General features: G+C 46.1%; 1 protein-coding gene across 2 annotated transcripts in view; it reads right to left on the reverse strand.

Moving 5' to 3' along the window:
- The window catches only part of LOC122927912 (transcriptional regulator QRICH1-like), a 39,257-nt gene extending 36,596 nt beyond the window's left edge, over positions 1-2,661 (reverse strand). The window contains exon 1 of one of the 2 annotated variants that reach the window (XM_044280247.1): positions 2,527-2,661. The gene's annotated coding sequence lies outside the window, so the exon portion shown is untranslated. Of the gene's footprint in view, positions 1-2,224; positions 2,440-2,526 lie in introns of those variants that run through there. The other variant, XM_044280246.1, reaches the window with a different exon arrangement.
- Between the last annotated feature and the right edge of the window lie 15,890 nt (positions 2,662-18,551).

The following is an 18,551-nucleotide window of genomic DNA, read 5'->3' on the forward strand; positions in this document are numbered from 1 at the left end:
TTTATTTATTTTTTGTTAAAAGGACTAATCTGTTGCTGTTTTTGTAACGCTGCTGAAAAATGGAACAGAATCTGCACATGTAGACTATGCAAATACGGAACAAGCATTTAGATTCAACCCATTGACTTCTATGTGCTAAAACCAGCAGCAGCAGAATTCATTTCAATGGGTGTGTACATGAGCGTTGGTTTTCACACATCAGTTCTGCGTTGTGTGAAAATCGCAGCATGTTCTATATTCTGCGTTTTTCACGCAGCCCTGGCCCTATAGACGTGAATGGGGCTGCGTAAAAAACGCATTGCATCCGCAAGCAAGTGCAGGTGCGATGCATTTTTCACTGATGGTTGCTAAGAGATGTTGTTTGTAAACCTTCATTTTTTTTTAATCACATTTATCAAGAAACATTTCTACTCAAGTCTTGATATCCTTCTGCGCCACCGATTGATGCACTTGCTGGAATTGTTCACCTTTACGCCTTTCCTACAGAGCCCCCCCCCCCCCCCCCCCCCGGTGTGGCCGGACCTGGGGTGGTAATCATACTACAGCTGCATCACTGCCCCACTGACTCTGCAGGTCCCGAGTCTTCCTGCATCAGGTTGGACTTCGGGTCATGTAACCACTGCAGTCACGTGCCACCTAGTGAGGCCAGTCATTGGCTGCCGCGGTCACATGACCCACCATCAAACCAGATGTTGATGCGGGGAGGCCAAAGAACTGCAGAGCTGGAGCCCAACGGCATGGATCAGGTAAGCATGATCACCAAGACAGGTCCGGCCACGCTGCGGAGTCTGTACAACGGTCATAAAAAGGTGAACAAACCCTAGATCATAAATTAAATGTGTCCTCGGGCAGTCCGTGTGCCCGACGGAAATTAACCGCAGCTTGTAAAAATAAAAATAAAAAACACACTGTCGTAGGGCCACTGTGAAGGAGCGCCAGTCTTACCACTTTCACACTCACGTTCTTAATTCCGGTATAGAGATCAGATACCGGAAATAAACGTTTTGATTTTGCACATCAGGATGCATTTGTTCTGTTAGAATGCGATTGCATGAAATCAAAACGGATCAGTCACTAAATACATTTAAAAAGTCAATGGGTGACGGATCTGGTTTTTTAGGGTCCTAAAAAAAAAAAAAAAAACGGAGCCGTCACCACTGACTTACATTGTTTTCAGTGTCGGATCCGTTTTTATGACTGTACACAGAACAGCAGCGGTTTTGTATCAGGTCACAAAGCAGAAGACTTCTCTTTCCATTCAGAATATGTACGTACTAAATGGAAACATTTCCTTCCAGGATTGAGACCCTCTGCCGGATCTCAATACCGGAAGACAACAACGCAGGTGTGAAAGTAGCCTGATCTTTTCTTACCCCTATAGAGATTACCGTATATGAAAAGGCAGAAGAAAAAAAAAAATGGCAGAGGCAAAGACCACCACGGGACAGCGCCTCATATCTCCCATAGATCTTCAGCTAACATCCAGAGCTAGCATTTTTTAACCACACAAATTTCCACTAAAAACACTAAAGTGCAAAAATATATATATGCTAAAACTGTGTGAAAGCAGCCTCCCTCCCCAATGCAGTTTTCAGCCAAACCCATAAGTGGATCCAGAATATCAGTCTTTCCTTCTATACTTTTTCCAGTTAGATCCAACCCTGGATTTAGGTTAAAAAAAAAATAATTACATTATTTATGTATGTATATGCACCAAAACGGATGGTGTGAACCCCGCCAGATATTAACACTTCATTCGATCTAGTACAAAAATAAGCTGCAAAAACAAAATAAAAATATAAGTAAATAAATAAATAAAAATTCTGCACAACCCTCGGCTTTCTAGAAATCTCCATGACTCCTATTCCCTGAAAATAAAACCGTCCCCAGCAGCGGCAAATGATAAACCCCGTTCACACAGGTCCACATAGGGACTTCCTAGGACACAACTTTCCTCACCTCCTACCTGCCTACATCTGTGCCCAGAAGGTACCCTGCCCCCTCTCCGGGCTCTGCCATGCGGCTGGACACGCAGCCCATTTTCTGCTCGGAACAAAATGGAGCGGGCGGCGGATCTCCGCGCAGCGCCCTCTTTCCATGAGGAAACTTTGCTCGGCGGGACCAGCCCCGCATCCCCCTCAATCCTGCTCCGTAACCCCTTCCTTGCCGCCGTGGGATGCTCCAATCCGCTGAGTCACCGGGGCTCGGGACGTTACTGATTTACCTCTTTGTTGTTTCCGGGGTGGCTGCGGCTTCCCGGGAGAGTGAGCTGCCTCATCTACACACAGAGGAGCTGAGGACGGCCGTACAAGCAGTGCCCGGGTCCGCCTCCTCCCGCAGCTGTCTCGCACACACGCACAGTCACCGCTGTCAAAGGCGGCGGGAGGTCCGGGGCGCGCCGGCAGCCATCTTGCATTTACCTACGAACTCCGACCCCGAATGCACAGTTACGAGCGCGCGCCTTTAACGTCACTACACCAGACAACGGGACGAGGCGCGCTCCCGACACACAGCGGGTCTACTCACATATCACAGGCGAGCGCCTCTCCTAATGGCCCCGTACAGGCCGAGGCTAGTGGTAGCGCTCCCTCCTGTGTAGACCTGCGGGGAGTACGCGGCGGCGCTCTGCAGACAGTGGTCATGGGGCGCAGCGTCTGACTGAGGCGCGTCCCCACAGAAGGCGCGGGCTCCAGTCACGTCCGCAGTTAGGCCCAGCGCTCGCTGAGGGAAGTCGGGTCGTGAGAGCGGAGGAGACCTCCCTCGCTGGCCGGCTCCTTCACCCGATCAGTAACGGGTTTCTAACGGCTGCACAACCATTGAAGGCATCCTGCCGAATACAAACTGTCCCCCGAGGGCTGCTCTTTCCAGTCTGGAAGAGCACTTACCCATAGAAAGGGCTGGCTAAGTGGGCACGTACTGGGGAGTCTCTTTCAGGGCGAACATGTTGGACCACCAGGTGGTCAGTTATATCCCCACTTCCGAAATAGCCGGCGTTTCCCATCGGAAAAGGGTTGTTCCTATAAGGGTACCTGAAGACTGAAATACAAACCAACGTCGTGGTTGGTAAATTTGGGACATTTATGGCCCTCCTCTGAAAAATGACCCCCAAACCAGTCAGCACCACTCATTGGTGAGAATAAGAATTTGCTCGGACTATCTCTGAAAAGTAGGGACAGTGCCTGCAAATTGGGGACTGTTGGCAACTGTGGAAATACAGATATTTTCCATCAGCATTTTTCTCGCTCCCATCGATAGAAAGGACTATTGTCACCGACAATCGGGACCAGATTAGGCTACTTTCACACTGGCGTTTTGGTTTCCGTTTGTGAGATCCGTTCAGGGCTCTCACAAGCGGTCCAAAACGGATCAGTTTTGTCCTTAATGCATTCTGAATGGATAAGGATCCGGCCAGAGGCGTAGCTAAAAGCTCATGGGCCCTGGTGCAAGAGTTCAGCTTGGGCCCCCTTCCCTCAGTGCTTGTTGGCAAGGGGCAGGGAAGCACACAGCCTTCCTGCTGCCTGAGGCAAACATTGAAAGGGCACCCCTCATGCCAAATTCTTAACCTAACCCCTTCCCTCCAGCTAGAGGTGTAAATTGACCAGTATGCACTTTCTATAATGCCAGTGTCTTATATGGCATAAGGGTCTTTGGGCCCCCTCAGGCTCCTGGGCCCGGTAGCGACTGCTACCTCTGCACCCCTTATAGCTACGCCCCTGGGATCCGCTCAGAATGGATCAGTTTGCCTCCATTCCGCTTTGGAGGCGGACACCAAAACGTTGCCTGCAGCGTCTTGGTGTCCGCCTGACGATGCAAACAGATTCGTTCTGACACACAATGTAAGTCAATGGGGATAGATCAGTTTTCACTGGCGCAACAGAAAACAGATCCGTCCTCCATTGACTTTCAATGGTGTTCAAGACGGATCCGTTTTGGCTATGTTACAGATAATACAAACTGATCCGTTCTGAACGGATCCATCTGTGCAGGTCCATGATGGAGCCGCACCAAACGTGAGTGTGAAAGTACATTTGTGCCTGGAAATAGGCTCAAATCTTAGCTAAAAGCCAGGGTCTGGCGTAGTTTTTACTCCACCCACATGGACAGCGCTCGTCAGAAATTAGGCGTATCTAAAGGCAGCGCAGAGGGGAAAAGGCCTGAGTAAAAAGCTGATCTTCGTAACTGCCTCAGTGGGTGCAGTAGGGGAATTACAACAGGCTCTTCTGGTACGGGTGGGGTGTGAAAGATAGAGGACCCTAACCTGCATCCATGATATCCTAACGTTACAGGGCACACTGGAACCTACCCCGAGAAGGACCCTACACAATCCATATACTGTCCCAACACATTTCCCCCTGAGTGCGGGTTCATCGGGGGACTCTACTTAGTGATACAGTATTTCCAGCAACTTGTCTCCAAAGCAGTCAGGTTTAAGACAAAAATACCGGATCACAGATATTGGCAAATAGTATCACCAGGATTCCAGTATATAAAAACCTGAGACAATGACCTATAGTAGAATGGAGGTGGGGCAGATAACCATGCCCGCAGTGGGGCATCTTACTCCAGGTGCCAGGATATACAGCATGCTAAGGCCTATCTGGCTAATACATAGTGGGCCATGAAGACCAGAGCCCTGTCTCCCTTGGGTAGTTTGTACAGGATAATGCTTATTGGACCTTATATAAAGGGTCTTTCAGTACATGTCTTTGTTGCCCACGGCAACCAGACAAAGCTTATCTTTTATTTTTCCACAGCATTTTAACCCTTTCCCGTTATAACCATTTTTTGCCTTCCAAAAGCCTTTTTACTTTCCGTTCACTTAGCCTTATGAGGGCTTGGTTTTTTGCAGGACAACTTGTACCTTCTAATGGCACCATTTAATATTACATTGTTTGTATTCAGAAGCTGAAAAATTTATTAATGGGGTAGGTTTGGGGAAAAAATGCAATTGCGACATTGTTTCATAGGCTTCATTTTTACTGGTACAGATGATCATGGTTAGTGATAATTAATCCCTCCTCTTTAGCCTTTATATGCCCAAATTTGTCTTAGTGTGTTTATACCTCCTGACGAAGCCTACGTGGCGAAACACGTTGCGAGGTTGAAGCAGTGGGGGAACAGTGTCACCATTTTTCAGCAGCAACATGAGTAGGTAACATGGTATCTGGATTAGGATGGGACTAGTGGTTTGCAGTTATTTTTATATGCCATCTTTATGCGTAGCATTGCACTGTCCAATTATACCCTACAGCATCCACTGGTTGGACGCTGTGAATAAGAGCCAGGTAGTTTTACTGCATTCACTGCTGTTAAATGACACATCGGGGGTCATTTATTCAACTTAGTGCTGTCAAAAAGTCGCAAATTATGAGACTTTTCCCTTTTCTTGCTACGTTTTTAAAAGTGGGTGGGGGAGGGGTGTTGCCTCCACAACCCAACGGTTTTACTATCATTATGCCCAAAACTGGCATTAATGATAGTCCAAATCTATGCCAGCTCATATCTGTTGTAGATTTGAACTTCTGGCTCTTGGACTGCGTGGAAATGCGGCAAATTTATAAAGTCTTATTATGTCGGCCCCACTATATTCCGTGTGCCAGTGAGATTACAGTGGTACAAAATATATATACCGTATTTTTGGACCTATAAGATGCACAAACCCCCCCCCTCCCCAAAGTAGGTGGAAAATTTCAGTGTGTCTTATTGGGCGAATACTAATGAGCGCTTCCATTATGGCCACTCAAAGTGCTGTGACTGTGCATGGCGTGTGGACGTCAGCGCGCTGTGACCTCACGTGGACATTTAACCCCTCAGCTCCCGTGGTACATCCTGACCATGGCATCTGAGCGTGTGAAACGCGCACTTCCGGTGATGCTCCGGTTCTCCTATGCGGCGATTGGAGGAGCCGGAGTGTGTGTGGAGCAGCCCCTGTCTTTGTGAATGATCGTAGGTTGCTGCATTGCTGCATAGTATTTCCTATGGAGCGCATGCCTGTAATAGGGCTCCATAGGAAAGTAGTAAAATCATCATGGCTTCCAATGCAAGTGCTTTAGAGTCTGTGATAATATCAATCTAATGATTGCATGTTATAGTTCCCTATGGGAACTATAAAAAAGTTCCCTTTTTAAAAATAAGAGCTAAAAAAAAAAAATATGCATCGCGGGTGTCGCGATGTGTGAAAACGCACATAGTATAAAAATATATTCCCCATACGGCAAACAGCAAAACGGAAAAAAGCGTCCAAATGGCCGATTTACAGTTTTTGGTCACTTCATTTTCGACAAAAAATAAAAATAAAAAGTGATCAAAAATCATACACACCCCAGAATGGTATGAATTAAAAGTTCAGATCGCCCCGCAAAAAATGAGCCCCCATAGAGCTCCATTGGGCCGGACACTTCGTCAGGAGCAGGGCAGAGGACTGAGAGGAAGGACTAGCTAGGATTATAAGGTTCTGCAGCAGCTGATGTGTGTATTATAAGGTTGTGCAACAGCTGAGGTATGTATTATAAGGTTGTGCAACAGCTGAGGTGTGTATTATAAGGTTGTGCAACAGCTGAGGTGTGTATTATAAGGTTGTGCAACAGCTGAGGTGTGTATTATAAGGTTGTGCAACAGCTGAGGTGTGTATTATAAGGTTGTGCAACAGCTGAGGTGTGTATTATGAAGCTCTGAAGCAGCTAATTTGTGTATTATGAGGTTCTGAAGCAGCTGAGTTGTGTATTATGAGGTTCTGAAGCAGCTGAGTTGTGTATTATGAGGTTCTGAAGCAGCTGAGGTGTGTATTATGAGGTTCTGCAGCAGCTGAGGTGTGTATTATGAGGTTCTGCAGCAGCTGAGGTGTGTATTACAGGGGTGTGGAAATAAATAAAAAAAAATACTTGTCGAAGGACTAAAGCGGGGGCTCGATCTACTTGTACTCATGACAATCTACTTGTCCTGATACAAAAAATAATTTCAAATCAAAACCATATTTTAATGAGGTCTTTATAGATAGCAACTTAGAAGACAGGCCCAAAATGTACTGTAATTCAATCAAACAAACCCAAAAATAGATTGTGAGCTTAAACAGAACAGATTTCCAAACGAGAACTGTAGCTTACTTTATCAAAAAACTTAAGTTAACAGAGGCACCCTCATGAACCATCATGGACATGCTGCAAGCACTATTTAAGCAGATCGCACTGGACTGGAACACAGGCACTAATGTGCCACCACTGCGGGCGAGGAGGTGGCTGCGATACCATTGACTTCAATGCACCGCCACGCTTTCTTATGCAGGGAGGTGGCTGGCTTGCTTTCCAGTCCTTGTGGTGTGAAATGACTCTAAGTTTAGTCCTCGTTCACACCAGATGATTCTGTCCAGAATGCACTACATCGCGGCCGGCTCACTATGTTGTGGGGCAGGAGGTGGCGTGACGATCCATTGAAGTGAATGGCACCACAGCCGCAGGCGATCGGATGCACGGGATCGCAAGGCACAATCATGCCTGAGGTCCGGTCAAAATGCTGCTTGCAGCATTTTGTTTGGACTGGACCACAGGCATATAATGTGCATTGCGATCCTGTGCAGCCGATCGCATTGCAGCCGTTGGGCATGGTTATGGTGCCAATTACTTCAACAGACCACTACCCCCCTTTCTGCCCCACAATACAGTTAGCCGGCCGCAATGCGGTGCAGTGCATTCTGGACAGAATCAGGCCAGAACGCACTGCCTGGTGTGAACGAGGCCTTAATGCGATCACAGAAATTAGTTTAGTGCACACTCTTGCTCTTAGCACATTACTACCCGTACCTCTAGGTGGTTTAGGCAAATTAGCTGCTGATGTGACATGGAAAGGACCCCCCTCACCTTCCCAGTTTGACAACACCTGCAGAAAGGGGGTCCTCTGAGGGATGCTGGCAGAGTTGAGAGTTCAACCAATGCCTCTGTAACGGCTCTGTCATTGCTCCTCCCCCCGAGCCGGAAACGTGACACAACCTTTCATTGTTCCACCCCTCCAGCTCTGTCATTTCTTCTTCCCCACGCTGTCACTACACCATGCCCCCCCCCCCCCCCACTCTGCCACCACGGCTGCGTCACTGCTCGGTCACCGCCGCTCCACGCCCCAGCTCGTCGCCGATTCACTGCTCCGGTAAACAAAGCCATCTCAGCCCTGCTACTTGCACGCAGCAGGGCTAAGCTACTGAACAAACTACCTGCCCGGCGCCCGGAATTGCATGTCCCGGGCGTCGGGCGATACGATTTCCACACCCCTGGTTTTATGATGTTCTGCAGCAGCTGAGGTATGTATTATGAAGTTCTGCAGCAGCTGAGGTGTGTATTAGGGGGTTCTGCAGCAGCTGATGTGTGTATTTCAAAGTTCTGCAGCAGCTGAGGTGTGTATTTCAAAGTTCTGCAGCAGCTGAGGAGTGTATTATGAAGTTCTACAGCAGCTGAGGTGTGTATTATGAAGTTCTGCAGCAGCTGAGGTCTGTATTATGATATTCTGAAGCAGCTGAGGAGTGTATTATGAAGTTCTGCAGCAGCTGAGGTCTGTATTATGATATTCTGAAGCAGCTGAGGAGTGTATTATGAAGTTTTACAGCAGCTGAGGAGTGTATTATGAAGTTCTGCAGCAGCTGAGGTCTGTATTATGATATTCTGAAGCAGCTGAGGAGTGTATTATGAAGTTTTACAGCAGCTGAGGAGTGTATTATGAAGTTCTACAGCAGCTGAGGTGTGTATTATGAAGTTCTGCAGCAGCTGAGGTCTGTATTATGATATTCTGAAGCAGCTGAGGAGTGTATTATGAAGTTTTACAGCAGCTGAGGTGTGTATTATGAAGTTCTGCAGCAGCTGAGGTCTGTATTATGATATTCTGAAGCAGCTGAGGAGTGTATTATGAAGTTTTACAGCAGCTGAGGAGTGTATTATGAAGTTCTACAGCAGCTGAGGTGTGTATTATGAAGTTTTGCAGCAGCTGAGGTGTGTATTATGATATTCTGAAGCAGCTGAGGAGTGTATTATGAAGTTTTACAGCAGCTGAGGTATGTATTATGAAGTTCTGCAGCAGCTGAGGTGTGTATTAGGGGGTTCTGCAGCAGCTGATGTGTGTATTTCAAAGTTCTGCAGCAGCTGAGGTGTGTATTTCAAAGTTCTGCAGCAGCTGAGGAGTGTATTATGAAGTTCTACAGCAGCTGAGGTGTGTATTATGAAGTTCTGCAGCAGCTGAGGTCTGTATTATGATATTCTGAAGCAGCTGAGGAGTGTATTATGAAGTTTTACAGCAGCTGAGGAGTGTATTATGAAGTTCTGCAGCAGCTGAGGTCTGTATTATGATATTCTGAAGCAGCTGAGGAGTGTATTATGAAGTTTTACAGCAGCTGAGGAGTGTATTATGAAGTTTTACAGCAGCTGAGGAGTGTATTATGAAGTTCTACAGCAGCTGAGGTCTGTATTATGATATTCTGAAGCAGCTGAGGAGTGTATTATGAAGTTCTGCAGCAGCTGAGGTCTGTATTATGATATTCTGAAGCAGCTGAGGAGTGTATTATGAAGTTTTACAGCAGCTGAGGTGTGTATTATGAAGTTCTGCAGCAGCTGAGGTCTGTATTATGATATTCTGAAGCAGCTGAGGAGTGTATTATGAAGTTTTACAGCAGCTGAGGAGTGTATTATGAAGTTCTACAGCAGCTGAGGTGTGTATTATGAAGTTTTGCAGCAGCTGAGGTCTGTATTATGATATTCTGAAGCAGCTGAGGAGTGTATTATGAAGTTTTACAGCAGCTGAGGTGTGTATTATGAAGTTCTGCAGCAGCTGAGGTCTGTATTATGATATTCTGAAGCAGCTGAGGAGTGTATTATGAAGTTTTACAGCAGCTGAGGAGTGTATTATGAAGTTCTACAGCAGCTGAGGTGTGTATTATGAAGTTCTACAGCAGCTGAGGTGTGTGTTAGGAGGTTCTGCAGCAGTCAGAGAAACATAAGTTGTGACTGGATTAAATCCTTTAGTTTTCTGTGTTTGCACCTTGTAAAATGTCCCTGTCCTGTTCCTCTGCCAGCACGCGTCGCAACTGTGATCTGACTGACCAGTCCAGACCTGACCTGATCCAGCAGTGTCACCAGTCCAGCTCCGTCAAGATCTGCCCCCGGCCCTGACTGCGCTCTTCCAGCAGCACAAACAGTAAGTCAGTATCGGGGAGGAGGTGAAGCAGGAGCAGGCACAGTCCATGGGGGAAGGATGGCACACTATATAAGAAGTAGCAGCAGCGGGCACAGTTCATCAGGTAAGGCTAGGTAATCACTTGCGATCAGATTTTGGGATTCTGTTCCAGCAGAATTGCCAGATCCAGCATATTGCCAGACCCCACAATCATGGGGTCATTCGAGATCCGGCATGCAGCGGTATTTTGCCCTTTGTTTTTGTCAGAATCTGCAACAGAGGCTTCTGCTGGAACCTCTGCAGCAGATGTGCACGTACCCTAAGGGGTGCTATGGTTACTCACAAGGGGGCCCAATTTAGATTCTTGTCATGGGGCCCAGTGAATTCTATGTACGCCTCTGCTCACTCCCTCAGGGACATAGACCTTTCGAGGACTGTTGTGCGGATTTCCATAAGTGTTGTGTCGCATCTACATGTAATAGCCTGGCCTTCAGATGTCAATTCTGCCAGGGTCTTTCTGACACACTCAAGGGCCCATTAGTGAGCTAACCTTCACCTGACTATCTTGACTGGACTGCAAATTTAGTTGGGCTTTTGGACAGATGACTAAGGCCTCATGCACACGACCGTTGTGTGCACCCGTGGCCGTTGTGCCGTTAGACGTTTTTTTCTGCGGCACCATTGACTTTCAATGGGGTCGTTGAAAACTCGGAAAATGCACAGTTTTTCAGCCGAGGCCGTGATCCGTGTATCCTGTCCGTCAAAAAAATACGACCTGTCCTATTTTTTTGACGGACAACGGTTCACGGACCCATTCAAGTCAATGGGTCCGTGAAAGAACACGGATGCACACAAGATTGGCATCCGTGTCCGTGATCCGTGGCCGTAGGTTGCTTTCATACAGACGGATCCGAAGATCCGTCTGCATAAAAGCTTTTTCTGATCTAAGTTTTCACTTCGTGAAAACTCATTTCCGACAGTATATTCTAACACAGAAGCGTTCCCATGGTGATGGGGACGCTTCTAGTTAGAATACACTGCAAACTTTGTACAAGACTGCCCCCTGCTGCCTGGCAGCACCCGATCTCTTACAGGGGGATATGATAGCACAATTAACCCGTTCAGGTGCGGCACCTAAAGGGGTTAATTGTACTATCATATTCCCCTGTAAGAGATCGGGTGGGCTCCGATCGGTAACCATGGCAACCAGGAAGCTACTGCAGCCCTGGTTGCCATGGTTACTTAGCAATAGTACAACAGTAGAAGATTCATACTTACCTGCTTGCTGCTGCGATGTCTGTGAACGGCCAGGAGCTCCTCCTACTGGTAAGTGACAGTTCTTTAGCAATGCGCCGCACTGACCTTTCACTTACCAGTAGGAGGAGCTCCCGGCCGGACACAGACATCGCAGCAGCAAGCAGGTAAGTATGAATCTTCTACAATTGTACTATTGCTAAGTAACCATGGCAACCAGGGCTGCAGTAGCGTCCTGGTTGCCATGGTTACCGATCTGAGCCCCAGCGATTAAACTGGGACTCCGATCGGAACTCCGCTGCCACCAATGATGGGGGGGGGGGGGGGAATGGGAGACCGCACACTGCCACCAATGTTACTGCTATAGAGGGAGGGGGGGGGGGGCGATGGTGGTTGGCACACTGTGCCACCAACGATTTAATACAATAGAGGGAGGGAGGGGGGGCGATGGTGGGCGCACACTGTGCCACCAACGATTTATTACAATAGAGGGAGGGAGGGGGGGGACGATGGTGGGTGCACACTGTGCCACCAACGATTTATTACAATAGAGGGAGGGAGGGGGGGGCGATGGTGGGCGCACATTGTGTCAACATCAAACGGATCCGTCCCCATTGACTTGCATTGTAATTCAGGACGGATCCGTTTGGCTCCGCACGGCCAGGCGGACACCAAAACGACTTTTTTTTCATGTCCGTGGATCCTCCAAAAATCAAGGAAGACCCACGGACGAAAAAACGGTCACGGATCACGGACCCACGGACCCCGTTTTTGCGGACCGTGAAAAAAAACTGTTGTGTGCATGAGGCCTTAGGGAACGCAGAAGAGAGTGTTCATCCACACCTGTTCCAATTTCCAGTCCAGATTTGCCATCCACCTTCTCCAAGGTAGCTGCTTCCACTGATGAACCTAAGCAGCTGGAAGTTACTATGTCTCCTCAAGGCAGAGAGAGCTTCGAAAGAAAATGGGATTCTGTTTCTATTAAGGTGACTTTGACCTATTATCAGTATGTTTTTCTTATAATTCTTGTAAACAATCTGGTATTGCTTTTGTGGATTCTGGATCCACTGCCAATTTTATTCATTTATATTTTGCTATATCCTTGGACATTCCTTTACTTTCTCTGCCTGATCCTGTCTGGGTCATCACTATTGACAATACACCTCTAGCCAAAGGTTATATTGAGTACTGTACCCCTAACATTTGCATGTTTATTGGTGCTATTCATTCTGAGGTCTGTATGTTTTTCTGATGTTGATATGGTGTATGTTCCTGAATAAATTAGAGGATGTTTTAGCTAAATCTTGTTTGATTTTCTTCTGCCATATAGGTCAAATGACTGCGTCATTGATTTTCTACCTGGAAATAAGTATCCCAAAGGCAAGATTTCTAATGTGTCTGGTCTAGAACATAAAGCCATGAGGGATTATATTCAGGAGAGTATGAGGTGCAGTACAATACCTGGACCATTCCAAAGGTTATGGACCGGAGGAGAGGTTATGGGTTTCTTCTAAAGCTATGCATGCTGACAAGTTAGGTAAGACATTTCATGAAACTCACCCAGATAAGCCGGCATCATTGGTTAAGGGTCCAGTGGCCCTTCGTAAAAAGGTGAAGTACTGTCACGTACTTACTTGCGTTGCTGCGGCAGAGACGCCTGCTGTTTGAAGAGGATGTGGCACCCTATGCGAGAGCTTCTTCCTCTTCATTACACAGTGTCATTTCAAAACCTGCTCCTTGTGAATGGAGTTGAGTACTTGTAATTACACTGTGCCACTTGTAATGAGGATAGGTCATTGATATGTACTGCCTGCACAATCCTTTTAACTTTCAGCTAAGCAGTGCTCGTGGAATATGGATGACACACGGACTAAACAGATTCTTCATGGAAAGATTTTCCACATCAAATGGACACAGAAATGTGAGCGAGGCCTAATGTAGGTATAAAAAGCAACTGTATTACATCCTTATGAAGAGCAGATGAATACTGTTTTTCTCAAAACATTGAAGACAGTGGAGACACGGATATGTCCCCTTCTTCACTGTCCTCAATGTGCTTTGTTTAACTGTCTCCCCTTTTCCTCCCAGATCAGCATGCACAAGTTGATCCCTAAAACTGGGATTCTTTTTATTACAAATCAATGGAGGAACTCCTCCACTCGGGGATTGGCTTTAGTCAATAGATGCCAATGTCGTCTCACTATTTTGTCAAAGCCGACATTATAAGGATGATATTTATGTATAAACATTATCCTCTGTTTTTTAGGGGTTTTATCTCATCACTGGTCATACAGGTTTGTACATCAAGTTTGGCCCTATCCAAAATGGATTTGGGATAACCCCTCTCCATAGGGGTGCATTCACACAACCGTATAAATGGATCCGCATCCATTCCGCAAATTTGCGGAACGGGTGCGGACCCGTTCATTTCAATGGGGCCGCAAAAGATGCAGACAGCACACCGTGTGCTGTCTGCATCCGTTGTTCTGTTCCGTGACCCCGCAAAAAAGATAGAGCATGTCCTATTCTAGACAAGCTTAGGCATTCTCTATATAGCGCTGGACATGTGCAGTCCGCAAATTGCGGAACGCACACGGCTGGTATCTGTGTTTTGCGGATCCGAAATTTGTGGACCGCAAAACACCTTATGGTCGTGTGAATGCACCATAAACACTCAGTTATTTCTTCCAATCTAGTATTCTGTACAACAGGATCTGATACCACACGTGTCACCCTTTGAAACGGAGATTTGGGTATCGCTCTCTTAAGTGAGGAAGGATGGGCGCTAGTATAATGGAGGATACTGTTCCTATCAGTTTCTTTTCTGAATAAATTGGTGGATAAAAACCCAAATCATCTTTCATTACAGTAGTGTCCAAAAAGTTCACCCTATGTTTGTCAGAGGTCATTGTGAATTTTAAACCATCACACACCCGATTCAGGTATGTAAAGAAGGACTGGAGGGTCCCATGTGGCCCCGCCCACACACAAAATATATCATCAATAAATCTTTTCCATATTAGGATATTCTGAAACTGTTTAGTATTGTAAACATATGACCCCTCTATGGATGACATAAATGCGTTAGCGTAGGACGGGGCCACATTAGACCCCATCGCAGTCCCCCATCACTGCAGATAGTATGTATCCTCAAACATAAAGTAGTTATAAAATAAGACCAAATGTAACATCTGTAGAAAAAACTCCTGTTCCAAATCTGAATAGTCACTTGCTTGCAATAAAGCCGCCACTGCCCTTACTCCACCTGTGAATCCACAAATGTCATATACCGTATTTTTCGCCGTATAAGACGCACTTTTTCTTCCCCCAAAATGGGGGAGAAATGCCCCTGCGTCTTATACGGCGAATGCAGTCAGTTTTACATCGCTGGATGCGATGCAAAGCGAGCGGGGACTCGGGGAGGGACTGGGAGGAGGAGCTGGGGCCGGCAATAGCGGCGGGGCGGTGCAGTCACTGTACTAAAGGCCCGCCCCGCCGCTCCGGTGTACTAATAAAATGTCATATTCAATTAATGGTTACTAAATATGCCCCTTTATGCCTAATGGTACCTTAAATCCTAAGCGCATCCGTACAATGCAGGCCGGGCGGGCGGCAGCGTAACTCCCTGATGTCACGTGCCTGCGCCGCCTACTTTATGAATGAAGCAGGCGGCGCAGGCAAGTGACGTCAGTGAGTGACGCGCCGCGCCGGCCGCCCGGCCTGCCGGCATTGTACTTAAGCGCTTAGGATTTAAGGTACTTTTAGGAATAAAGAGGCATATTTAATAACTATTAACTGAATAAGACATATTATATTAGTATACTGGAGCGGCGGGGGATCTGTGGATGGCACAGTTATGGGCTGGGAGGGTCTGTGGATGACACATGTATAACAGTGCCATCCACAGATCCCCCCATAACAGTGTCTGTCATCCACAGTTCCCTCATAACAGTGTCTGTCATCCACAGTTCCCCCCTAACAGTGTCCGTCATCCACAGTTCCCTCATAACAGTGTCCGTCATCCACAGTTCCCCCCATAACAGTGTCCGTCATCCACAGATCCCCCCTCATAAGTGTCCGTCATCTACAGATCCCCCATAACAGTGTCAGTCATCCACAGATCCCCCCATAACAGTGTCCGTCATCCACAGATCCCCCCGTAACAGTGTCCGTCATCCACAGATCCCCCCATAACAGTGTCCGTCATCCACAGATCCCCAGTAATAGTGCCATCCACAGACCACCTAGTTCCAAACCCACAGCACACCTTTTGGTTAAAAATATATTTTTTCTTATTTTCCTCCCCAAAAACCTAGGTGCGTCTTATACGCCGGTGCGTCTTATACGGCGAAAAATACGGTACTCAATAAAATGTCCGTGTGGCCTATTATATATAGGTGAGACAATGGAGTCAGTGAGAGTCAGGATAGGCAAGCACAAGTCCACGATTAGGACAATTTTTTTATTGCCACTACCTTATCATTTTGATAAATACAAACATTCTGTGTCACAACGGAGATTTCAGGTGCTTGAACAGGTTACAAGACCTAGGAGGGGTGGAGATATATAAAAAAAACTCCTGCTACGTAGAGAGGTATAATGGATCCACATGCTAAATACAATGCACCCTAAGGGGTTAAATCGTGACTATGAAATTGCACGATTATAAATATTGGTTTTGAGTGATGTGTTGATTTCTTTTATAGACTTTGTCATCACGTTGATCCTCTCTATGAAATATGATATCCGTCTCTGTGATTCCTACGTAACAGATCGTGATCTAATTGGCGGTTTTGTTTACTATGGTTTGATAATGAAACTTAGTTACTGATTTGTGTTTGGTTAATTGCCGCCCAATGCTGGGCGTGTTGGCGTTACTTGCGTCTGATCTGTCCTACTCTTTATAAAGTAAGGTATTCACATGTATGAGTTAATGATTGAGAAAGGCTAATAGCCGAAACGCGTGTTATTTGAAATATGTATAACATGGTGATATAATAAAAGAACACGATTGAAGCAAGATTTGGTTGCTGGGATTTCTTCATATATTCCACGTGGAGTTCGCTCTTTCCCTCAGCAACCGTTAGTTTGATCTAGTGATGACTGGATTTTCTTGGATAACTAGAGAAGTAGTCTGTATAATTTACTCTATAGATCAAGTATGGACAGGAAAGGGACAGTCTAAAATATAAATAGAGAGAATATTGATATTGATGGGTGAAGGGAGTTGATAACATTCACAGAAGTCCATGTTACCCTTCCCCCGTGGGTATGTACAGTTACACATGGAGAGACAATCTACAGTATGTCTTTCTCTGTGAAAACTGTCAGCACATCCCCCACTGCCCCCCCCCCCTCCTCCTCCTCCACGCTGGATGGCATCACAGCCAGCTGAATTGGGGATGGCTGCTTTATCCTGGCATATCACAGGCTGTGTATCAGATAGAGATGTAGGCCAGGTCTATAGCTGACAAAACAAGAACTAGATCCAGCCCTAGCCACGATACATTTCAAGTTACAGCCCTTAGAAATGGGGCAAAGAAAGGGTTAAATCTCTGCTCATTCTGAGCTAAGGAGTTGTGTGAGCAGGCCTAATCTGTGACTGACCGCTATCACTGTATGCACACTCACACGGAATACTGTCAGTCTCTAAGTAGGACAGCCCACATGACTCCTTAGCACAGAATGAGCAGAGATTTAGATGAATAAATTACCAGTTATACTCAATCCTTCCCATAAGGCTACATGCACACGACCGTATGTGTTTTGCGTATCCGCAAAAAAAAGTGTGCCATCAGTTTTTTTTTCGGGCTCTATTGTAACAATGCCTAAAACGGACAAGAATAGGACATGTTCTATTTTTTTAGCGGAGCTATGGAACGGACATACTGATGCGAACAGCACACGGTGTGCTGTCCGCATTTTTTGCAGACCCATTGAAATAAATGGGTCCTTATCCTATCCGCAAAAAAAACAGAACGGACACGGAAACAAACAACAGTAGTGTGCATGTAGCCTAAGGCTACATGCACACGAACGTTGTTTGTTTCCGTGTCCAATCAGTTTTTTTTGCAGATAGGATGCAAACCCGTTCATCTCAATGGTTCCGCATAAAACACAGACAGCACACCGTGTGCTGTCCGCATCAGTATATCCGTTCCGTTGCCCCACAAAAAAATAGTGCATGTCCTATTTTTTTTCTAGTTTGCAGACAAGGATAGGCATTATTACAATGGATCCGCAAAAAAAAAGGATGCCGTACGGAACGTAAAACACTACGTAAGACCATTTTCTACGCCAAAAACAGGCATAGAAAATGATAAATGAGATGGGCCTGCCGGCCTGTCCATGCCATGCCCCCTTTTTTAGACCTGGTGTGAGTGGAGAAAAGTTGCCGATTGCGGTGCAAATAACCTTTGCTCAGCAATCTGCACCAGATATATACACCAAAAATAGATGCATTTCTGATAGTAAATGACCCACACTATTTTTAGAAAAGCCACAGTACAACACTGGGCAGTGACTGACCCTTTTAAACCCAATAGGATAACACCGTGATGTCTTTGTGCCATGTATTTTCTGACAGATTTTTCCTCCACTTATGAAGGCACCCATACAGATTTGGTTCAGCCGAGCGTGTATTTGTTGTCAGTGGGAAAAAGCTGTAGCCAGATACCTTGGTTTATCTTGGTTTAAAATATTCAGTTCACCTGGTCCATCTCTCCCCATACACATTTGTTCTCAGTGGGTCCAACAGACAATTGGGGTCTTTAGCAGCATATACTCCCTTCCTACCACAGCAGAACATTCACTACTGCAGCACATAACTTGCACACAAGTATTTGGGTCCTTACCGTACCTCCATTATTTCTCCAATTTCATGCAGCTGTTTTTTCTGTCAAATTTTGTATAAATCTGACAAAACTTGATTTCTCGGCATTTGAAATTGCGGCACACAGTGGTCATATAGCATCTAAGAGCTGCTGTACAGGCTTCATGTACCCAGCAGATGCTTTAATAAGGTAAAAGTATTTCCGCTGCAGAACACCTATTACAAGTTGAATTTAGAAGATGTGTTATGTACTTTACAGAACTTTACTCATTATATATGGCTTTTATGACTATGTGCCCATACAGCAGTAAAACCTTAT

The sequence above is a fragment of the Bufo gargarizans genome, chromosome 2, assembly GCF_014858855.1.
Source record: "Bufo gargarizans isolate SCDJY-AF-19 chromosome 2, ASM1485885v1, whole genome shotgun sequence".
Taxonomy (NCBI): Eukaryota; Metazoa; Chordata; class Amphibia; order Anura; family Bufonidae; genus Bufo; species Bufo gargarizans.